The 24,832-nt window shown below is 38.1% G+C and overlaps 1 protein-coding gene and 1 long non-coding RNA gene across 5 annotated transcripts in view; one reads left to right on the top strand and one right to left on the bottom strand.

Moving 5' to 3' along the window:
• LOC138175331 (uncharacterized) overlaps positions 1 to 23,276 on the bottom strand; it is a 34,683-nt gene extending 11,407 nt beyond the window's left edge. Inside the window, exon 1 of the long non-coding RNA XR_011171974.1 lies at positions 22,804 to 23,276. This is a non-coding gene — a long non-coding RNA (uncharacterized lncRNA). The remainder of the gene's footprint in view (positions 1 to 22,803) is intronic.
• Positions 23,277 to 23,702: 426 nt separating this feature from the next.
• The window catches only part of ARHGAP5 (Rho GTPase activating protein 5), a 110,603-nt gene continuing 109,473 nt past the window's right edge, over positions 23,703 to 24,832 (top strand). For 2 of the 4 annotated variants that reach the window (XM_069105983.1, XM_069105979.1), the window contains exon 1: positions 24,105 to 24,236. The gene's annotated coding sequence lies outside the window, so the exon portion shown is untranslated. Of the gene's footprint in view, positions 23,837 to 23,978; positions 24,237 to 24,832 lie in introns of those variants that run through there. The other 2 variants (XM_069105982.1, XM_069105980.1) reach the window with 2 other exon arrangements.

The raw sequence follows: 24,832 nt of genomic DNA, 5'->3' as shown, positions 1-24,832 counted from the left end.
TTTGGAATAGACCTTAGAGCTCGTCTGATCTCTTCTTTCTCCTTTGTTTATCCTTAAACCAACCTATGATGTTAAAATTTATCATTAGACACTTATCCTCCTACATTTTCTCTACATCATTTCATTCTTTTTTTTTCTCCTCCTTTTTTTCCCTCTTCCTTAATTGGAGAATGATGGGAGATGGTGAGGTCATTGTAGGCACCCCCAGGGACAGCAAAGAAAGAAACTAGTGGAATAAATAAACAGTTGCCTGGGATGCCTCAGATGGCTACAAGGCTAGAGTGATATAATGAACTAGGGCTATCAATCTTATTTCAGCCATAATTATTATATTTATCTAAGAAAAGTGGTGGCATAGAATTGATTGACTCTAGAGGAAAACTAGTTATTCCTTCTCTGATTCCCACCCTTGTGTGGAAATAGAGAGAAAACTGCCTTACAGTGCCTCAGAGAGGGTCTTTCTCCTGCTTTCCAACTTACAAAGCCTCTTCCTCCCACTAGAAAAATGCTAGTTTAGATTTGTCTAGGTTACTTTTTTGGTTTTGATTAATTTAATATTTTCACTCTTTGAGGGGAGCTATAATAATAGATATAAGTTAAAAAACAAACTTTGTTTCATCTCAAGCTCCTAGATTCTTTAAAAAAAATCCCAGCAATCTAAAACATTATCTCCAGAAACATGTACAAAAGTTGGGAATTTTTAGATAGAAATAGATAATTATCTCCTTTGGTTGTTGTTATAGAAGAGCAGTGTAGGATATCAAATCCCAGATCAGAGTAAAATTATTTTGTGAAAGCTGTTGAAAAAATGACATTTGATATATAAACTTAAGTGAATGTGTTTTGGTTAAAGTGATTAAAACCAAAGCAGAGTGGTAAAATTTTAGGGTTCAAGATTAGCATAGAAATTAATTTCTGAACATATAAGATGCCTTGTTACATTTAATTATTCCCTGTGTGATTCTGTAAAGCAGAAATTAATTTTGCAACTCAATTTATATTTTGAAAACTGTAAGTGCTCCTTAACTTTATTGTAGTTGTATACAGAATTCCACATGGTGTTAATGTAGTAGCAAAAGTGATGTTTCTTACTCTCTGCACTATTATACCCCTACCTCCTTTAGCACACTGTCTTCATAATTTCTACTTATTTACTAGCTACCATTGACCACTGATTGCTTCATAAAGTAGTTTCAGGTTTGCTTCTGGAATATGTTTTGCTTTGCAAATGCCAGATAAATTCCTCCCCACCCTAGCAAACCTGAGTCAGACTCACTGGGTGATAGATTGTAAGGGGGCTCTGAATCTTTAAGAACTTACTCAAGGTGTGTGTGTGTGGGGGGCGGGGTGTAGGTGTGTGTGATCCTTGTTTTTATTTTTAAAAAGAACCCTCTCTGGCTAGAAGAAAGAGTCAGAGTGAATTAATTTACATCAACAGGAGCATGAAAATTGTGAGTGGGATGCCCTCCATATGGCAGAGTTTTCCACATTGTAGGGCATGTCCTGCTGGGGGAGGGTGAGACTCTCTCAGGAGGGGTGTGAAGCAACAGTCAAAATTAGTGAATATTTTCAAGTACAACTCCCACAGAAATGTGGGAGAATATTTTTTTTCAACCAACATAAAGTTCAAATCAAAGTCAACAAAATCGAGACTAACCGGGCTAGATTGCTCCAATTGACAGGAATACAGTGTAGCTGCTACTTAAAACAGGATGTACAAACAATGTCAAATTTGAGTCATCAGCAAGTGCCAGCTAGGTGTGATCTGCTACTGTCGCCTTCAGTCCTTGTAGGCTCATGACACAGTTGAGTGTTGCACCATTGTGGTGCTTGATCTATCTGAAAGTTGTGGCTAAATGTGAAGTTAAACAACCTTCCTGAGGAAGTTAAAGACTACCAGAATGTATTTCTCAATGCCATTCATTTTGGCCAGTACAATATAATTTTGTTTACAAAAAGACAACTTAAAAAATATTCATGCAGTGAGGGTAATCTGGGAACCATTCCCAATCTGTTCTATCTAGGGCACTTAACATAGAGCTGAACATGCTTGCTTACCTCTTGTGGTGGTCATCTAGTTGAACTATGTCTAATACCATGTCTTGGCTGATTGCTGAAGGGCACATGTGACCAGACTATTGGTTTATCCTTGGTTCTTTGTGACAGCAGCAAGGGGCAAGAGGTTATATAAAAATAAAGGAATGGTTACTAAACAGGAAGAGATACCCAATCAGGAGACTTAAAAGGAGAAACAACTTTAACTATTGCTTTTTCTTCCCATCTGTCAAGCATATGAGGACTATTCAAGCTTTCCCTCAGACTTCTGGGCAAGGGAGAGGAGAACAGTGTATCTGCCCTTCCCCGTGGAAGTTATGGCAACTGCATTGGACCTCAAATCATTGCTGCTTTTCCTGCTTTATGTTTCTTTCCCTGAGCACAGGTGATTATACAACATTCCTGATATGGATGGTGCTGGGTACTCAGCAGGTTACTCATCACCACTCATGATAACTGCCTGTGGGAAGATGAGTCCAAGATAAGCATTTGCTTTCCAGAAGAGATGAACCAAGAGTAAGTTGTTCTGACAGTACAGAGAGAAGATGGAGGTGAAATGCTTATTCTGACCAGATTTTTGATGATTTAATGTTTTGGGCATTAACATCTTGGAAAAGTATAAAAGGAATGGTGCATTCCCACTTCAAGTATTTGTAAATGTATATGAGTCTTTTATTTTAAGCATTTATTTTATCTTATAGGAAATAAATAGTTGTCCTATAATTCATCTACTTTGTGCCTTTTAAAGAAAATATCCTGTTTATCCCTTATTAGGAGACCTTATATATTATCCAAACTTATATTTTAAAAGATTTTTCCTGGTGCTATGCGGTGAGGATAAAATGGGTAGAAGATTTAGGGTCATTTAGGGTCATTAAGTCCCCCAGGACTTAAACTAGGTCCATGAATCAGGTATCTCTTAGAAGAAGAGGTTGTCATTTCCTGGGCCATAGACCTCTACATTGAAATAACTTGAATATGGTCTTGTATATTTGTTGTGTCTAATTTGTAATAGATAAATATATAACCAATTTGAAGAGAAAGGTCACTGAAGAAGCTGAAACCAGCACAAGGAAAATATAAGCAGTTTAAGTGGCAAGAATATAAAACCACAAAGCAAAAAGTCCAAGTCCAGAAAATGCAGTTCAGTATATTTGTTATTGGGATTCACAAGTACTATTACTGATGGAAAGGAAAGATTGCTGTGTTTGCTTTGTATAAATGCATTAGCTACAGATAGCAAGACACTAAATAAATTGAAGTGACATTTTGATATGCAAATTTGTTGACAAGAGAATTTTCTGGAAGAAAGATGTTTTTAACAAGCAAAAAAAGAAAACCCTTTACAAAATAATGCCAATTATATAAAAATGGATTGTTATATTATCATGTCATATATAATATCATATAATGTTCCTTATAAAATTTTCTAAGTGCAAAAATTTTAATTGGTTAGGAGAAATGTTGGTGCTACCTGATGCTACTGATGTAGTAAAAAAAATATTACTTCTAAAAATATGTGCAAAACTGCTTTGCATGAATCCAATTGAAAATAATATGGTGGGAAATAAAATTGCTCATGTCAGAAGACCTTTGCAATCAATTAATTGAGAAACTAAAATCTTTGTATTTTCCAGTCTAAGTAGATGAAGCAACAGATATAAAGATGCTTATTTAATTACATATGTACAATATGTTATAGAAATTAATGTTAGGGGAGATTTGCTACTTTGCAAATTTATTGATGGCCAAACCACACTCAAAATTTTTGAAATAATTGATGAATTTTTAATGAAATTATATGTGTACAGATGTATTGAATTTTGCATTTGTGGGACTTAATTAATATCAAGATGAAAGACAGGTCCACAAGCACTAATTAAAAATATGTCCACTTGTGCAATTTGGAAACATGGTGTGCCTCAGATAGTCACTTGTATTGAGAAATACAAATGAGAAGTTATGTATAATTTTAAGTTGTAACAAAAATAACCAGCTTCATAAAAATAGTCCATTAAAAGGAAAGATTCTTGCAAAATTATGTGACAATAAGGGACAGACATAGATACATCTATATTACTGCAGAACATGTCATTTTTCTAATACCAAAGTACTTTAAAGAGTGATTGAGCTAAAAGATGTCATTTGAACTAATAATAATGATTGAGATAAAGATGAATTTTCTAGCAAAATTTCCTCCTAAACCTACATATTTGGCTTACATTAAAAAAAATAAACACTTTAAAATCAATTCGGTATCCCTATATTCATACTCTGACCCATATGCATTTATGAAACAAATTAGAGCTTTTTTGAGATCCTAAATCATTGTTCCTTCAAAGGAATTTTGTATTGCTTTTGCCTAGCTTTTTAAAGTATCCCTTTAGCAGCTTGATTAGCACAACACTAAATCTGTGAATTACTTTAAGTAGTATCATCAGTTTTTATCTTATATTAGCATCACCCAGCTATGAGCCCACAGTATTCCTCTAATTATTTAAGTCAATTTTTATCTCTTTAAAGGAGTGATTTATATTTGTATCTCTATAGGTCTTGAATATGCCTTGGTAGATAGATTCTTACATATTTCATATATTTTGTAGTTATTTTGAATGGTTCTTTTTTACATGGCGATGTGATTCTCATATTATTTCTAAATATGAAAGGATCATGTACACATTTCTCATATCATAGGCAAATGTGACAGATTTGGTCTTCATTTAAAGAAGAATGGTTAATATCTTTATTTTGAACATTAAAACAAATGTTTCAACTTGAAAATATTATATTTTGGCCTTGGCTGAATAAAATATTATCTGGTTTATCAAATGAAAAAATACACATTTTATTATTGTTTTTAACATCTGTTATAGCTTTTACAAATACAAAATATTGATCTTGATTAGCAAATGAAAAATATTTTCAAGCAACAATATCAGCACTGATACCATGTTTTGAAAATATTTGTGCCAAAAGCCCCACCAATATTATATACATGTTATCGTTTTATTTGTTGAAATTAGAAATATGGAGAAGAGCCAAGATGGTGGCATAAAAGCAGGAAAACTCTGTATGGTCCCTCTATAACCACCTCAAATACCTATAAAAAATGACTCTAACCAAACTTTAGGGCTACAGAACCCACAAAGTGACAGAGAGAAACAAACCTGAAGACAGCCTGGAAGACCAGCAGGAAGGGTTCATTGCAACACACAGGGAGCAGAACCCAGCCCCTTATGAACCTAAATTTTAGCCTCAGGGCAGCCACAACCAGCCTCGACTAGAGGGACATCAGGAGAGTTGATCACCAGCAGCTGTGGCAGTTTCCAGAATTATCAACCCATAGATACCAAAGACAAAGTGAGAGGTCAGTGGACTTTGGGAACAGGGAGTCCGGGAGTGTGGTCCAGACTCCACCCCCTGAAGGGAGAAGAGTCTGAGGCATGGCAGCCACTGCCACATGGCTACTTTAGAACTCCTGGCCTGCAGATTGTAGTAGGACCAAGCAACCATTCTAAGGTGTAATTGCTCTTGCTTTAACCTGCTTGGATCTGGATTGCTGTCTAGGGTGGAGGTCCTGTGGTGGGTGACCAGGTGCCAGAGCCTGTGGAGGCTTCAGAGAGGGCAGCCAACTAATAGCTCCAGCAGCTATGAATACCCCAGCAATTTGGGACAAAGCTCTCCTCTCTGGAAGCAAAGTTCTACTGTGGCAAAAAGCTCAAAAGTCAAGTGATTGAGTGGCAATATGAGCAAGCAAAGGAAGCAAAACAAGCACAGCAGTCAAACCTTAGATTCCTTTTGGGGGGACAAAAAGGATCAAAGCATGGAATGGGAGGAAGACAAAAGTCAGAACTCCTCTACCAAAAGCTTCCAAAAAAAATATGAACTGGTTACAGGCCATAGAGGAGCTTAAGAAGGATTTTGAAAACCAAATAAGAGAAGTAGAGGAAAAGTTGGGAAGAGAAATGAGAATGATGCAAGAAAATCATGAAACGAGAGTCCACAACCTGACTGAAGAAAATAACACCTTAAAAAATAGACTAACTCAAGTGGCAAAAGAGGCTCAAAAAGCCAATGAGGAGAAGAATGCCTTAAAAAGTTTAATTTTCCAGATGGAAAAAGAATCTCAAAAGCTCACTGAAGAGAATCATTCCTTCAGAATTAGATTGGAGCAAATGGAAGCTACTGACTTTATGAGAAATCAAGATACTATTAAACAGATCCAAAAGAATGAAAAAAATAGAAGGCAATGTGAAGTATCTCACTGGAAAAGCCACTGACCTGGAAAATAGATCCAGGAGAGATAATTTAAAAATTATTGGACTACTTGAAAGCCATGATCAAAAAAAAAGAACCTAGAAATCATCCTTCAAGAAATTCTCCAGGAAAATTGCCCTGATGTTTTAGAAGCAAAGGGCAAAATAGAGGTTGAAAGAATCCACTGATCACCTCTTGAAAAAGATCCCCAAAAGAAAACTCCTAGGATTGTTATAGCCAGGTTCTGGAGTTCCCAGACCAAGAGGAAAATATTACAAGCAGCCAAGAAGAAACAATTTGAACATTGTGGAAACATAATCAGGATAACACAGGATCTAGCAGCTTCTACATTGAGGGATTGAAGGGCTTAAAATATGATATTCTGGAGGTCAAAGGAGCTGGGATTAAAACCAAGAATCACTTACCCAGCAAAAGCAAGTATCATGTTTCAGGGGAAAATATTCAATGAAATAGAGGACTTTCAAGCATTCTTGATGAAATAACCAGAGTTGAAGAGAAAATTTGACATTCAGATACAAGAAGTAAGAGAAGAATGAGAAGGTAAACAAGGAAAAGAAATCACAAAGAACTTATCAAAGTTGAACTATTTACATTCCTACATGGAAAAACGATAATTGTAACTTACGAAACCTTTCTCAGCATGAGAATAGTTGAAGGGAATGTAATATGTATACATACTCGTATATGTCTATATAGGAGATTATATAGGCATATGAATACATATGTGAGTATATGTATATATGTGTACAGGTATACATAGACAGAGGGCACAGGAACAGTTGAATAGGAAGGGATGATACTTAAAAGGTGAAATTGAGAGGTGAGAGAGATAATGAGAGGAGATGGGAAGAGACAGAATAGGATAAATTATCTCATATGGAAGAGGCAAGGGAAAACTGTTACAGTGGAGGAGAACAGAAAGGCAAAAGGGGATGGGTCAACCTCACTCTCATTGCATTTGGCTTAGGGAGGGAATGATATATACACTAAATGGGGTATTTAGCCCCATAGGAGAGTAGGGAGGAGAGGAATGAGAGGGGGGAAGATGGAGGGGAGGGCCAGTTGGGGGGAAGGGAAGCACACACTTTTGAAAAGAGACAGGGTCAAAGTAGAGAATAGAACAGGTTGGGGGGGGGGGGGGATAGGATGGAGGAAATATAGTCAATTTTTCACAATATATCCACTATGGAAATGTTTTGCATAGCTACATATGTACAACCTCTATTGAATTGCTTATCTTCCCAGTAAGGGTGGGTGACAAGGGAGGAAGGGAATGAATCTGGAATTCAAAGTTTTAAAATAAAATGTTTAATATATATATATATATATATATATATATATATATATATATATACATGCAACTGGGAGATAAGATATACAGCCACTGGGGTATAGAGATCCATTTTGCCCTACTGGAAAGTTGGAGGAGGCATGGGGGAGGATATAGGAGAGAGCAGATTGGGGGAGGAGTATACAGTGGGATTGCTGTTTTGGGGTGGTAGATAGGGGAAAGATGGGGAGAAAATTTGTAAGTCAAAATCTTGTGGAAATGAATGATGTAATCTAAAAATAAACATAAAATTTAATTTAATGATAAAAAATAAAAAAATAGAAATATGAAAATAATAAATGATTTTATTAATGTTACATTGTTTTGTTGCATTTTAGCATTTGTTGCAAATTATAATAATTTAAAATGTTCATTTTAATAAAATACAGCCAAGAAAACTATTTCTATAGATTGTTTTATGATAAGCATGTGAGGATATGGACATTTTTTTGCTTATGAATAGGAGGGGCATCACCATGTGATGTTTAGAAATCATTGCCTTATGGGGTCCTATTGCATGGTCTAAGCTTCCCTACTTCATTTGAAACATTAGTTTGGAACTATTATTTGGGGCTAAGTGAATGTAAGATAAAAGAAGGAAGAACTGAGTAAGAGTGACTCTTAGAAGGTCAGGGAATTTGAAACCAGTTCTCAAACTCCTGCCCAATATTCCCCTGGCTCCATCAAAGATCTCCCTTTGGGCTTCACTGAAAGGAAAGCATCTGGATATATTCCAGTCCTGGTTCATTCTTTATCTTAACACTTTTTTTGGTCCTCAGTCAAGCATTGCTTTTGGGTAATTGGGAGAGATGTGAATAGAACCAACATCTCATTAAATTGATGCTGGCTTTTCCAAAATACAGTCCTGTAGCATGGCAGCAACTGCTATTCCACAATAAACTAGTGGCCCTGTTGTCCTTAAAATGTAAGATAACCCAAATTTGTCAAATTCAGGGTCTTTTTTTCAAGGCCTTCTTGTTTTTAATTAACAAGATTTTTTCCATAATTAGGCTTCAAAATGATAGGCTACTTATAACAACTAATGGTGCAGTTATAATTTGGAGATAGTCCTCTGACCTTATGAAGCATTTATTCAGTGTCCATGGTAGTCAAGCCAAAAGAAAGGAGTGAGATATTTCATAATTATAGAGTTCAAGTAAGTCATAATAATTTTGCACAAAACTTACCTTTAAGAAAACAATGGTTAGAAGAGTAAAATCATGGCATTAGGAAGAGGATCTTGGGATTTCAGTAAAGCAGAAAAATAAATCATTGAAAGAAATTGAGTGGGGTTATAGAGATTGAAATGTACAGACATATAAAATAAGATCTTTTTAAAACCCAGCATAATAGTTTGTTGGAATTGGCACTTTTTAGAATCTTCATGATTCCTACATTCTCAGAATAAGAGATGAAAATGTTTTAAACAATGGCAATTTTTAAAAGGATAGACTTAGTTATGATGGAGTATTATAACCCTTTAACAAATGACAATCAAATAGCACAAGCTGGAATACTATTGACTTAACATTCATCAGTAATTACAAAAGTTGTAATTTTGAAGAAGAAAATACCCTCAGTAATTATTTTATTGATTTACTCATTATAGTGAAAAGAACATTAACAAACTTTTCATCCCCAGATTCTTTACCAGAAAAAATGGAATAGTAGTTAGAGTGAGACTTAGTTCCTAACTCTGTCCTTGATTTACTATGATTTTCAGCAAATTACTCAACTTTTCTGGGCTTCTGTATTTCTATCTGTAACATGGAGAAGAAAATAGATATAATTAATCTTTGTAAGGAGATCAAAGGGGCTATAGAAGTGTCAAGCATTATTTGAGAATGGACATTCAGATTATTTACAATTGGGAAAGGGGGAAAAGGGGGAATAAGCATTTATGTAGTGTCTATTATGTGCTAAATGCTTTACAAATATTCTCTTATTTGACTCTCACAACAATTTAGGGAGGTAGGTGTTATTATTTTCCCCATTTTACAGTTGAGAAAACTTAGGCAGACAAGTGAAGTGACTTACCCAAAGTCATATAGGTAGTAAGTGTCTGAGGTTAGATTTGAACTCAGGTCTTCTAACTTGAAGTCCAGCACTCTGTCCATTGTGCCATCTAGCTGCTTAAGCTGCTCACTAAGCATGAATTTGTGGCCATACTGATAATCATTATATAAAAAGTCACTCCTCAAAATTTCTGATGTGTTATGCAAGAAATAAATGATTTTTAAAGATAAATTGATAGAACTTTGAGGCAGGATGAGGCAGAATAGAGAAAAAGGAATTGTGACCCCTCTTTTCTAATGTTTTGAATACTACCTATTATATCATCATTCCCAGGAAGAGTCATTTCTATATTACAGGGATCATTGTTTAAAAATCAGATTAAATACTTACTTACAATAAGTTTTGTTTTTCTTGCTTTCTCATTGAGCAGGGAAAGGGACAGTGGGAGGGAGAAAATTTGGAACAGAAAATGAAATAAAATTGGATTACGAATAAAACTTGTATTAAAATTTTTTTTAAACAAACAAAAATCAGGTTAATTTTGTGGGTATTTTTAACCTGATGTTTGCCATATCTTGGGGATCTTCCCATCTTCCCCATTCTTTTAACTTTAAGCAAGAACTTATGATGATGAGAATTCTATTTTTATAGAACTTTGGGCCAATCTACCTTAGTAAATCATCCCATTTTTTAAAACCCTCATGGTCAAGAAATTCTTTCTGATGTCTAACTTTACCATTGTCTAAACCTAATTTTCCTTATTCATCCTTCAGAAAGTTTTCACCAATGTACTATTCAATCTTTCATTTTCAAGGCTAAATGATCTAATTTTTCTTTATTGTAGTTTTTGTGGCATTATAGCAGACATTTACATGGTGCTTTAAGAGTTACAAAATGTTTTGCATATGTTATTTCTTTTGACCTTCACAAGCCCTGTGAGGTAGATACTAGCAGTAATATAAGTTTCTCCTTTATAGATGAGGAAACTGAGGCTCAGTAACATTAAATGACTTTCTTATGATCATGTTCTGGGTGGGATTAGAACCTAGGACTAGACTGACTCCAAGTCCAGTGCTCTTTCCAATATACCCTTCTGTGCTTCCTGTTTTCACAAATTAGAATCATTTGTATCAAATTTCATATATAGGCAACTCTCTGAGGCCTTAAGTTGACCATGAATTTCTGGTCTGAATTGATAAAGGGAGTTTCCACACTGGCCACCCTATGCTAATATTGAGAAAGTGGGCACTGAGAAAACTTAAATGTTCTGCTCAAAATCCTCAAAAAGGCAAAATTTGTGGAAATGCTCTGATGTAATTTACAATCCACTGGGGCAGAAAATAACCCTATTTATAAGTCTTTTTAAACTAATGCTCTTTCATACTCTGAATTTCTTCAGTGTCCTAGGGAGTGGGGATGGGGGTGGGGGAGGCCTGTTCTCTGCTTGGACAGTCCTCTATTAATTCATTCCCATTTATTTTGATGAGTTATACATATGCAAGGAGGGGTTCCTCCCTCCCCAGTAGATGCAGTAACAGAAAGGTCAGAATATAATCACAAGGTGTTAATTAGGTGTTTACCTTCTGATTTCTTTATGAGGTATGAACATCTCTGATTTTGTCAAGAAGGGAAAAATAGGATTGGCTGAGTAAACGGATTAGCCACACCCCTGGTGGCTTTGAATAGTTAAACTCTGGATGAATTTCTGTACTTGGAGAGTTGGAGACATTGCAAGTAAGGAGAGGAGGAAGGAGGAAATTTCTCTGCCCAGTCCTTTCCACAAGCCCCCTCCCATCACCATGTCATTTTGAAGGAAATCAGCTGGTCCAGCAGGGAGAAGAAACACTCATTCCAGAGAGATACAGATATAGATGCAGAGACATACAGGGAGCTAGGGTAGCTATGGAGGGAAGCCAACTTGAAGAGAAACCCAGCTTCTGATGAGATGAAAAGATACATGGAGGTGAAGAAAAGCTATATGAAGCCACCTGGAGTGGGACAGAAGCAGACAACTCCTACAAAGGAGGAGGCAAGGATTCTGAGGGAGGCTGCTTGGGTCATGCTAGGAATATAAACCCCACCACACAAATCCTATTGTTTCTATCCTCAGGCTTTCTCATAGTAGTATGAAACCTCTTCTCCTTTTCACAGGGAAAATCTGTTTACCCTTCCTTGTTTTAAACCTTTATTTTGTCTTCATACATATAATTAGCCACAGGCCTTTGTTAGTCTGGCTTTGCTTATGGGAAACAGTTGGGAAGAGGAAACCGAGGGAGAAATATCCCAGAAAAAAGATAATCAGCAAACACTTAATAGTATAGGCCTATGCTCTGAGTATACAAAGAGGCACAAAAACATGGTTCCAACCCTCAAGGACCTCATCCTAATGGAGGAGACAACATGGAAAAAACAAAATATATAGATACAGATATACATATGTCTATTTATCTATCTATCTAGTAAATGAGGGATAATTTTAGAAGAGAAGCACTAGCATTGTAAGTGGGGAAGAGGAACCAAAAATGACTAAAGTCCTCTTATAGCAGGTAACATTAGAGCTGCTTCTTGAAGGGGAAGACAAGAGAGAGAAAGAGAGAACATTTTAGGCATGAGGACAGCCAATGAAAAGTCAGTGGAGGGACAGTCAAGGAGAAAGATCTAATAATGAGGTGTTTTTATTAAAAGTATTGTCTCTGGTTGGGAGCAGGAGCTAACAAAAGGATAAAGATACAAATTCTTTGATATTTCTCTGAGTGGAGAGCAGACAGTTTATACAGGGAAAATCATCCAAACAAAGAGTCAGTACTAGGTTGAGGGGCAAATAGGAGAGGTTAAACAATTCTGATCACCACACCACACCACATGACACCACACCATCATTGCTTCACATATACATCAAGAAAAACTGACTCCTTATGTGTAGATCTGCCATTTGCTCTCAGAAATCAAAAGACAGGGAGAGGTAATCTTACATTAGCTAGCTATATGTATTCTTTTCCTTACAGCCACTTCTTAGAACAGCAATTTCCTCACATTCCTTTTGATTTTTGCAGACAACTGCTTTCCAAACTTAAAAAAAAAAAAAGAATTTTTGCATTTATAAGAGACATCATGACATGTAGAAGAAAACAATGATTCTGAAAACCTTGGGTTTGTTTGTACACCATAAGAAACAATCCACTTTGCTACAGTATTTAAAACAATTGGAGACTGGGTCAATGCTTTATGCTAATGATTGGTCCCAAATATTGATACTTCCAGTTCTGATCTTTATTGAGTTGCACTGAGTAGTGAGTAGATAGATTTTCTTTCCTTATCCACCAAAAAGAATTGATAAATGAGAGTTCCCTTGTTTCTTTTTCCTTATCCCCAAACACCTCTCTTTACCACTGTTTTTTGGAATGACCAGCTAAACATTTAGATACAATGAAGAACAAAGGAGAAGCCACTCAAAAGAGGGATGGCTTTTGTGAAATGGAATTTGAGGAATGCCCTTCTTTTGGATGAGTTGCAGATTTCCAAGCTCCACAGAAACCTCAATAAAACCAGTTATATGTTAGTTAAAGCCAGGCTTCCCTTTGCCTCAGCCTTGCCTCATGTGGAGTCATGGATCCAATTTAATTGGACAAAAACTGCAAAATTACATCTGTGGAACTTTAAAAAAAAGTACAGAAAGTTAGGCTGGTTTGGGACCTTGGTTTACTTCCCAGCTCTGCTACTTGTTCCCTTCATTTCCTCATCTAAAAATAAGGTGGGTTGGACTAGATGATCTTTAAGGCCCCTTCCAGCTTTAAATTCATAATCTATTAAAGGCATGATTTGTTTCTGAATGCCTTTGGCTTTCTGATTTTGAATTATGTGCAGGGGGAAAATACCCTGATCACAAAAGCAATTTGACTACAAGTTGGTTGATTAGTTTGATTAAGCAGAATTTATTGCCCCTTCAAACTGTCATTCTCCAAAAGAATTTTTTTCATACCCTATCATGCCTGTCACATTTTAAATAGAAGTTGTAAGTGATGAAACTATTACAGTATAACAGAAATGGTCAGATTTGTTTGCTATTCACTAAACTGTGTCATCTTTGGGCAAAATGGGTTAGAAGAGATGCTCGGTCATTGTTTGACTAGGATTCAATCGTGAGACATGGAGAAGATGGGAGATTGTGTGGCTAAGTGGATAGTCAGGAGAGATGCTTCTGCCCATGCGTGAAACCTTCTGTTGAATTTCTTCTGCCAATCAGCCCAAGCACAAAATGTATGTTTTGAGGGGTGACGCAGTGATTAGCATGTGGAGGGAATTTTTTTTTTAAATAAAGGCACTGAAATCACCCAACAGGTCTTCACTTTTTCTGAACTCTGCATCTGTCAATGTAAGAAAGTATTGTATATTCTCTAAGGCATCTCTCTTCTCCAACCCCAAGTCCCATTATAAGTTATATATAGACATTCAGTGGCCCAGTATAGATTATAACTTTCTTTGTACACACTTTGTATATACTTTTTATCTGTAAATTATCTTTTAAGTATATTTGGAAAATAAGTACTCCTTGTAATCTATAAGGAGTTTTTTCTCTCTGCAATTTGCTTTGTTAATATAACTGAACAAAATTAAATCTAAGAAAACTAATATAGCAAATACAAATAGTATGGCATGGTACAAAGAGCATAAGATTTATTGTTAGAAGGCCTATTTTGAATCCCAGGTATGCTACTCTTTATGTAAGTTTATACAAGGTACTTTGCTTCCCTCTGCTTCTGTCTCTTTATCTGTAAAATGAGGGATTTGGACTAGATGGCACCTAAGATAGCTTCTGCCTATAAAACCAGGATCCTCTGATTGTATGAACAATATTTAGTCTACCAATTCTGGATTACCATAATTGCAAACAATTCCCAGAACTCCATATTTTGAATATAGGAGTTTCCTTCCCTAATGAAATGAGGAAGCGTCCCCTTGTCAGTCAATAGATTACTCTCTGAAGCATTGGAGAACTTTGTGGATGATGTTCTCCCTAAACCTTACTTGTGCCTAACCTCATACAACCAAAAATATCTCTGCACACTTCTCCAATTTACCATGAACAGCTAATGCCATGGACTTGATTTATCTAGAAAAAGTCAAAGTGTATTTGGCAACTAGAGAGTGGGAAGCATACTAGTGGGGTCTAATGGATAAAGAGATGATGCTGGTAAGTAAAGATTTTCATGTGTCTAAATTGCCCTTTGTCACTTAGAAGTAAAAGTTCTCTAATTCATCAAAATATGTCTATTTCTAAAATAATGCCAGGGCTGTCATTGTGTTAACATTAGAATGGCTCATCAGATCTGTATCCCAGGAACACAAACCTAAAAGCAAAATTGTAGATGCATAGAAAACAAATAAAAAGTGAGTGCCAAATTGAGTCTCTTGGAAGCTGAGATCTCTGTTCATATCCTGCCTCTCATACTTGACTAGCTGTGTGATTCTTGACAAGTTGCTTAGCTTCTCTGGCTGTCAGTCTCCTCATGTATAAATGGACCCATTGTACCTGCTTCACATAATTGTTGTGAAGATCAAATAAGATAATGTATGTAAAGGGCTCCATAGATACCAGATATGGCTTTTTTGAGTGCCTAAAATATAGTGTACTCTTTTTCTTCCCATTCCTAACTGCTTTCTGGCACATTAACACTTCTGGGCCAATCAATTGGGCAAAATAAAACTGCACTGGTCATATTTTGAAGAACTAATTAGATTACTTTGAAGCATTCAGTGTGGTGCTCCTTCAGCTTGAAAGAGTTAATTCGCCTCCCCAAATATTTGCTAAGCAATGATTTAGGGACAAGGAAGAAGAGGAGTCCTTGTAGGCACTCACCTTTGATTTATAGGCTTCAAAAGTTCTGCCTCAAGGTTCATACTATTCAGAGAGATCCCAGTTGTCTGAGATCAGGGAGAATAAAGCTCACTGTTTATCAGTCCTTCTCCCAGATTTTCTGATAAAATGTGTGTATTGTACCTACTCCAAAATTCATTTTGAAAAGTCAGACCCCAGAGTCCTTTACTTGAACAGGAAGGAGTAGAGGGACACAATTGTATACAGCCAGTGAAATAAGCTGACAAGAATTTTAAAGACATAAGCACCTAATATTTTTTTTTCAGTTTTCTCTAAAGGAGAGAGAAAGAGATGAGGCCATAAGAAAGTCATCCTTGGGAGGATATAACTGAAAGAAAACTAAAATAGAAACCATCTATGCATTAAGAAATATTAGAATGATTGCTTCTATATTTTTAACAATTCCAAATCTTGTTTGCTATTTTAAATTTATATTAGAGCACTATACTGATGAGACCAATATCACTGGTATCATTTTAGAGTGAGTCACTTTGCTCTGTTCCATGGCTGTAGACTGGCGCAAGCACTTTTGCAAAACTTTGTATGTGGACTGAAACTGACCCCAGCTTGACTGGGATTAGATAATACAAATGTATTTGATCTTAGATAGACTAATCTTAATGTTAATGTTGGAACTGAGAAAAGGCAAGAGGCCAGAAGATAAATCCCTGGATAGAGGTGAATCCAGGAGACTCCAGTTGGAGATACATTCCAGAGGTTCCTGGGCTCAGGATGGAGACTAAGGGGGTTGGAAACTCTGGATGATAATTTTATGCAGGCAAAGCTGTGAAGATATTTGAATTATTAGAGAAACTACGGATTTGGAAAGAAGTAACTATACAGAGTTGAGGGAAGCTGACAAAGGAATTGGGTACCTAGAAAAAAGAGAAGTTTATTTTGTGGGCAGAAACCAATAAATCTGTTTGTTTGAGTTGTGTGGCTCAGAGGAGAGCAATATTACCCTAGAACCATGGAATGCATCTAGGATTCAGAAAGCATTTTGCTTTTTTAGTCATCAAGGAACCCAAGAGGAATAGGCTTATGATCATAAAGTGAGCCAGGACAGCAGCATGGTAGACAAAGGTTATCTACAGAGGGTAACAATGAAAAAAAGATGGAGAACCATTAGTTCTTCACAAAAATTATATTCTACATTGTTTGTGTGCTGTATTTACTTTTAAAAATTCCATCAAGAGGTTCTTTCACATGCAGTTAAATGTACATTTACATAGAGCATTTTACCCCATTTCCTTCAGTAGCACTAAGCAATGATCACGAGTGCCACTGGGAAGCTGAAGAAGGTGGTTTAGGAAGAAGAAGAAAAGAGAGAAGTAGAAGAGGTGTACATCAGAAAACAAATCCTATCTTCAATGTATTAGCGTAGCTAGTTATTTAACCTACTAGCCAAATCAAGCTCTTATTTATGAAGCAGCTATATGCCAGGCACCCAGTTAGGTCCTGCGAAGAGCCAAACAAAAGGAAGGCCCTGAAAGAGTTTATATTCTACTTGGGCCAAGGAAAGACAATGACATTTACACAGATAGATCAATATAAAATACATGCAAAATAAGTACAAAGTCATTTCCAGCAGCTGAGGGAACAAGAACCTTAAAGAAAAAAAAAATTATTTCATGATGGGAATAGCCACTCCACGATTTGTCTGTATTGTTAGGGTCAATTTTATAGAGAGAGGAAGAGAGACACACACCAAGAAACATATTTTAGAGGCTGCTGGGTTGACACAATGGATAGAGTACTGAAATTAGAATCAGGAAGACCGAAGTTCAAATTTGGTCTCAGGCACGTAATGAACCTCTGTCTGCCTCAGTTTTCTCAATTGTAAAATGAAGATAATATTATCACCTACTTGCCAGGGTTGTTGTGAGGATCAAATAAGATGATATTTGTAAAGTACTTTTCAAAACTTACAGCACTTAAAAAATGCTAGCTATTATTATATGTAGGATGTAGTTGGAAGCATTTGCTATGATACTTCAGTGCTAAAGGAATAAAAAAAGGAACTAGGTGGTGTTTATCAAGAAGATGTGAAGCATGATTTGAATGGCCTTTTAAAAAAGAGAGAAGCTTAGACTGCTAAAATAAAATTTGCTCTCTACTGTAGTTGTGAACTGAATTAAAGATTGCACTAGTTTAGAACAGTATGGAAGGATTAATAACCTGAAATTAAGCCATGGATGCCCACCCTTGTTTTTGTTATTCAGATGCACTTGTGCCCTGTGATTTCTCTTTCCCTGAGGTAACATTCCCTGAAGTCTCTGTCCCTCAGGCTTTTATTGCAAGCAACTCCCAAGTATAGATATGGACTGGAGGATCTAACCCAGTATTCAATGGATAATTTGACAGTTTCTTAAAATGATTTGTATTTTCTAAGGTGATTATCTCAGTTGGCACTTCAAAATACAGTCTGAAGCTTTCTGTTAACAATACAGCAATTGAAACCCATAAAACATAAAGGCTTTTTATAATGTTATTGTTATTACTATACAGTTATTGAGCACTGGACCAATGATGTGCTAGATGTCATATAGAACCCAAACATTCTTTCCTGAAGGAGCTTACAATTTAAACTAGGACATAAAAATGGGTAAAAACAAGGGAAATATGCAGAAAGTTAATTTATCTGGATACAGGTTCAAGGAACACAAAATTAAAGTTTCCTCTTACAAGAATCTACAAAAGACAATAGCAATGTTGCCTCTTATGGACCCCAAATCCCTCCCATTGGCAACCCTTGCAATTATTTTCTATCTTTATGGGGTTAACCTTATTGGGGCTGATTAAATCCATGCAGAGATCTTTCATAAAAACTCAATGGAGGGTCCAGATGGCAAGACAATACCTCCTTTTGTGAGAAGAAATAACTTGAAGATTTTTGTCTAATTAAAGTATTTGTGCTGGTGGGACTTGAATGAATTATTATTCTTGAAGACAAAAAGGGGTCTGCATTACAAATAATCCTTATAAAATACTAATCATTCAGAAATTGAATGTTGCTTTCATTCTTCATAACATGCCTTGACTAGAGCTACAACAGTATGATATTCTAAAACCAGATACTGACATAGTGTTTGGGATTTCAAATCTGAAAGTCCATCTACGGATAATCAGCATCACAAATATCTATGGTACAAAATGCCAGAAAGGTCAATTGTTTTCTTTTCCTGCTGTTTTCCAGTGGCATCTCACATTCATTTTAACCCTTGTCAAAATATTTTCTGACTTGAGCCAAATCATAATTAGCACCTTTTCTTTATGATGACATTGTCATTTGCAGTCTTTAAACAAACAGGGGACATACCTGCTAGTTCCTTACCTCCACACATGAGAGTGACTGTGGGACTAATGGCACAAAATTATTTGTCCAATAGTTCAAATATGACATTGTTGCTAATTCCTCTTCCCTCAAAACAAATAAGTGTTTCAGAATTGTCCGGGATGTGAGGGAGAAAAAAATCAGTGATTATAGCAGAAAGGGAAAATAGGTGTTGTGAACTCAATAGGAAATTATAGAATAAACAGCAGCAAAGTGTACACTTCCTGGAGATGGATACCTCACACTTTTATTTTCTGCTATACACCTAAGTGAATATTACTTCATGTTTCATCTCTTCTGTAAATTTCTTCTGGAATCAAGCTGATGTACCAAAAGTCATCTGTTTTAAGGAATCTTGACTTGTATCCGAATGGCAAAACACAAAAACAAAACAACACTGGCCTATTTTGTTCATGACTAACAAGCTGGTGAGAATGTGTACTATTGCATTCAATATGCCCCTTTGTTAAAAAGATGGTTAGAGAAGACTGTTATTATGAAAACTTTCCAGCAGGAGGCATAGTTGTCACTACAGGGCAGGTTCTTTAGCTGCCAAGATCCTCATAGTGATGGAGAAATGTGAATTCTGCAGAGTACCAACAAAGTATTAGTTATGATGGCAAAACCTAGACTAGAGCTACTCCAGAAAGAAGAAAAAAAGTGATAGTTATCCATTTAGGTCTCAAAAGCTCAAACACATTGATACTTTGCAGAAGTGTTAACACTGCCTACAAGAATCCCTAAATTGAAACCGTTCCTGGTCAAAGACTCACTCTGTGAATTTTACCAAAATAAGATGAAGAATGAGTGCTAAGAGAGCAAAGGCTTTTGGTGATTTTAGGTGTCTGGCACAGTAGAACAAGCACTTAAGACGTTCTTTGTTAAAGGTTAGAACAGGTGAGCTGAGTTCTGCTTTATCTTAAAAAGAACTACACATTTTCTTAAAATTGCTCTTTTATATTTTTTAAAGTTGAACACTCAATGGTCTCTTTTTAAAAATTATCGGTCTAATTCAACTTTCAAATTGTGTTTTCTTGCCATTCTTCTTTATTTTTTTTCCTTTATTTGTCAAAGCATTTTACCACGAAAGAGATCTCCATTTTTATAGTAAAGGACAGGATTATCTTTGAGATGTTATATTTGTTATTCTTTTTTCCTGGAGAACAACAGACATCCTTAAGAAATTAATTTAAAAAAGTATATTCTTTTTTTTTCAAAGTCAATTCATTGTCTTAGACTATACCCACTGACAAGGGAAGAATAATGCCTAAAAATCTCAGGACCCTAAAATGATAGCAATAATAGCTGACATAGCACTTTGCAAAGCACCAGACATATATTATCTCATTAGCTCCTCAGGATAACTCTGGGAGACAGATTCATTTGATCATCATCAAATGAGGAGACAGGCTTAGAGACTTTAAGTGAATTTTCCAACTCATAAGGTTTGTAAGTGTCTGAGGTGGGATTTGAACCCAGTTCCTCTTTACTAAAGGTCTAATGGACCAGATCACACTGCCTTTAAAAACTGTGGAAGGCACAGGACAAGAAAGTTAACCTATACATTAAAGGGGAGCAAGGATCAAATGCTTGTTATAGAAATGAATAATAGTAATAGCATTTATGTGGTGCTTTAACATTTGCAAAAAAAAACTTTGCAAATATTATCTCATTTTATCTTTACAAGAACCCTGGGAGGTAAGTGCTTTTATTACCCCCATTGTAGGGAAGAAACCCAGACAGATGGAGATTGAGTGTCTTGCCCAGGGTCACAGAGATAATAAGTCTGAGGGAGGGGTTCAAATTCAAGTTTTCTTGAATTCACATCCAGCATTCTATCCATCAAGTTTACTGTTATTGATTACAGTAGTCAACTTTTATAGGATAAGATTATGAGGTTATAGTTACTACATTGTATTTTAATTCTCACTTCTGCATAATATCAGAGATTTAGAACAGCGAAAGGAACTCAGAGGTTTTTGAGTCCAGTGTTTCTCAAACTTTTTAAACTCAGGACTCCTTTATATATTCATAAAAATAGCTGAGGATTGCCCCCAAGAACTTTTATCTATGTGAGTTCTATCTATTTATTATCTTAGAAAGTAAAATATCTCAGTATTATTTTAAGAATAGTTTTCACCTTGCAAACCCCATGTAAGGGTCTCAGAGACCCCTTTGGTTCTCCAGAACACATTCTGAGAACTGCTGTTCTATTCTTGTTCCTTTGTTTTGCACATGAGGAAACTGAGGCCCAGAGAAGTTAAGTTTACTTACTCAAGGTTACAGAGGAAGTAAGTAGCCGAAATGGGATTCAAACCCAGGTCTAGAGCACTTTATGTTGCCCCAAAAGTCTCTAATGAAACGTGAACAGACACTTGGGAAAAGGGAATTAAAACCTCATAATCCTGTCCCATATATTTATACATCTAAATAAGTACTAATTACTTGACTCTGACAACTCTAGTTTATTGTGATATATGTGCCAACAGTTACAAAGTTCCTTATTTATTAGGGAAAAAAACAGTTGATAAACTCCTTGAAAGCAAGCACTTTGGATTATATTTATTGAATTAACTTAAATTTTTCATGCTTCTAGAAGTAATTTATTTTTAGAAACAATATTAAAACCACTACTACTATTACCATCATATTTATCTCTTTAATTTTTAGTCCCCAAATCAAGAAATCCTTTACAGGTACTTATGTATTAATTTCCACAAATTATCTAAACTTAGGTCAGGCATCTAACTCTAAACCTAAGTGGCTCTCTGCCACCCTACACTATGTTTGGTTCTTTGTCTTTTCTTTCTGTATCTTACTTTTAAACTGCTCTCTCACTGTTTTTTTTTTTTCTTAATTTAATCCTCTCTGCTGTCTTCCTTGCTTTCACCTCAAACCTCCCAGCAATATGGCCAGTCCTTAACTCAATAGGTAGAACTGGGCGGTAAGTACTTTGCCTTAGGTTATTTTTTTTTTTTCAATAATTTGCCTTCCGCTAATTAGAGAAGCAAAGGTAAAGTGGGATTAAAACTTGAGACTTCTTGTTTCCTGCCTTATTGCAGAAATCCATTAAGTTTACTGTTGAGAAATATGGAGGTGTAGGGGGGAAGGGAGGAACAAGGGAAAGAACCTTCTCTCCTGAAATATCCTGACATTTTTACTGACACAAATATTTTTTAACAGATTTTACTGACAGGCAATTTTCGTTGTTTCTTTACTGACAATCCATAAATGTACTTATGGCTGGCAGCAACTGCATCATTACAGCACTAAAAAACAACCTTACATACCGACAGTACCTTATGTAACCTAAAAAAATAAGAAACAACTTGAATTTACAAGCCTTTTTAATATTTTGCTTTACTGATGATAGCTAGTTTTTAGAACAGGAATAAATCTATCCCCAAAGAGGAATCACCCCATTCTCCTGCATCAATAACTTAAGTTTTCCAAGTTTTAACAATACCTGGAACAGATTTATGGTTCACAAATACTTTGATTTCATAGAATCTGTTGAAAACTACTAGCATGTGACCTTGGACAAGCCAGTTAACTTCCCTGGGTATCAGTTTCTTCATCTGTTAAAAAAAATCCGTGAATTGTTCTCCATGATCTCCAAGATTCCTTTGAACACCAAGATTTTAGGTCTATGTTTAAACTGAGATTTGGCTTAGGACTTGAGTGCCCTCAAAGAATGGGTTCTATAAACAAGTGATTTACTTGTGAAATTCCTAGAGGTAAAACCACAACATGCAAAAGGATGGCTAAATACGGCATAAAATGTGTATACGCTAAAAGCAATAATGCAAGCCATTTTTTTTAAAAAAAAAAAAAGGGAGGCGGCTAATGAATAGATGTAAATCCAAAGGGATGGCATATTCTTGCCTTCACAATACTCTTTCCCACGTCTCTTACCCTCTCTTCTCCTTCCTTGTTCTACACTCTTTAAGCAACTCTGTGTGTGTCCGTGTGTGTCCCTGTGTGCGTGTGTGAATACGGGCCTGAGCCCATATGCCTTACGTTCGTTAAGAAATGACTCCTCCTCCTCTTGGCTTCAGTAGGAGTTTTGCCTTCCGTGGAAGTATGGCATTGACTCCAATATATATACTGCCTCTGCTGTGAGTGAACAAATGCTTCTTACTAGTGATTCCCAAGCCAAGCCGGCTGCACACACACACACACACACACACACACACACGCAGTAAAAACACTTGCATGTCTGTGCAGGCGTGCTTGTGAGTCTCCTTTTCTCCCGTCAAAGAATCTGTTTCTGCTCCAGGACGGAAAAGGGATTTATTTTGCCCGTGCACAGGTCATATTTTGCAACAGATTAACCCGATCTCTAGTTCTTTCCTTTGCAGTAGAGTGACTTGCCCTGAGCTATGGAGAGAAAATGAGGACTGAGGAAAGGGGAAAACGGGGGTGGTGCTTATGCTGTGTGGCATGTCGCTTTCAAAGTGTGGAGGGTGGGATCGAGGAGTAGGATAAGAAGGAAGGGAAAAGGAGAGGGAAAAAAAAGACACACACACAGTCCCCAGTGGGTGAAAGGGAGAAGGTGGGAAGGAATGGAGTAGGCGAGCGAACCAATGAATAGGGTAAAGTGAGGAAGAAAGGGAGGGAAGGGATTCAGAAACCAATGGGGGAGCTCGAAGTAGGGGGGCAAGAACCAGGCTCCCCCATCCGCTCCCCTCCCCCCTGGCTAGCTCGCGCCTTCCCCGGCTCCCGGGAGACGAGGACCAGGGCGGGGCTAAACTGGGAGAGAAGTGGGGGGGAGGGAGGGAAGGGAGGTGTTGGGGAGGTGAAGGACTGCTGCGGGAGGGGGGCGGGGGAACGGGACGCGAGGGCGCGCGCGCGCGCGAGCTTGGAGTGGCGGCGGCGCCTCCGCTCCGGGTGTGGGGCTGTGCGCGCGCGCGTTCCGGCGGCGGTGCGCGCCGGGAGAGATGCTGAGGTAAAGTTCGGGAGAGAGGGAGCGAGAGCCGTCAGCGAGGGGGAGCCAGAGCGGCCGCCATTACTGAGCCCAGCTCGGCGGCCGGCCGGCGGGCAGGCTGCAACGGGCGGAGGGGCCTGGGGGGGAGGGAGAGAGAGAGGACGACGACCCAGCCCCGGCCGGGCGGGGCGCCTGGGGGCGGGGGGGGGGGGGGGGGGGGGTTGCCTGGAGGGACGCGGCGGCCAGTGCTGCTGGGAGGCGAGCGGAGAGTGGTGGAGGAGGAGGAGGAGGAGGAGGCGGCGGCGGCGGCGTGAGCTCTCCCCAGGAATGTCGCTGCTGCTGCCGCCGCCACCCCTGCCGCCGCCGCCGCCGCCGGGGCTGCTGCCTTTGAGGAGGAGGCGGAGGAGACCGACCGTGTTAGGTAGGACCTTCTCTTCTCCCCGGGGCCTGGTCAGGGTCGCCCCCTTCTCCACACTCACCACCGCTGTGGCCGCCGGTTGCAGCCAGTTCCAGGGGCTTCCCCCCCCTCCCCTCCAAGCCCTCCCCTTCCAGACCCGGGGGCTAAGGGGCGGTGGGGGGGGGGAGGGAAAGTGTGATCGGGGGTCGGGGAGGGAGACGGTGAGTGTGAAGGGCAGAGGGAGCCGCTGCTGCCCCCCAGGTGACGCGGCGCACCCGGGCAGGCAGGCCGGCTGGCCTGGGAGTTGGAGGAGGCTGGAGCCGGCTTCCTCCCTCCAGCTCCCTATTTTCGTTCCCCGCAGCTCCCGGGCCCTGGTGGCGGGCGGCGCGCGGGGGAGGAAGAAGGTGGCGGTGTCTCTCCCTTCTTCCCTCCCTGGTTTCTCGGGGCTGCCGCCGCCGCTAACGAGTTCCACCTGGAAGGAGGGTTAAGAAAAGGGGGTGGGGTGGGGGCTTGTCAGCTGAAATGGAATCTCCGCTCGCAACTTAATCCCCTCTTGGAGTGAGCAGCCCTTTCACTTTTACGCCCGTCTCTTCCCCCCCCCCCCCCCCCCCCCCCCCCCC

This window comes from Petaurus breviceps, unplaced genomic scaffold, assembly GCF_028583685.1.
Source record: "Petaurus breviceps papuanus isolate PSGF00001 unplaced genomic scaffold, PetGlider_PUasm1.0 77, whole genome shotgun sequence".
NCBI lineage: Eukaryota > Metazoa > Chordata > Mammalia > Diprotodontia > Petauridae > Petaurus > Petaurus breviceps.
This window is presented reverse-complemented; position numbering and strand designations above follow the sequence as displayed.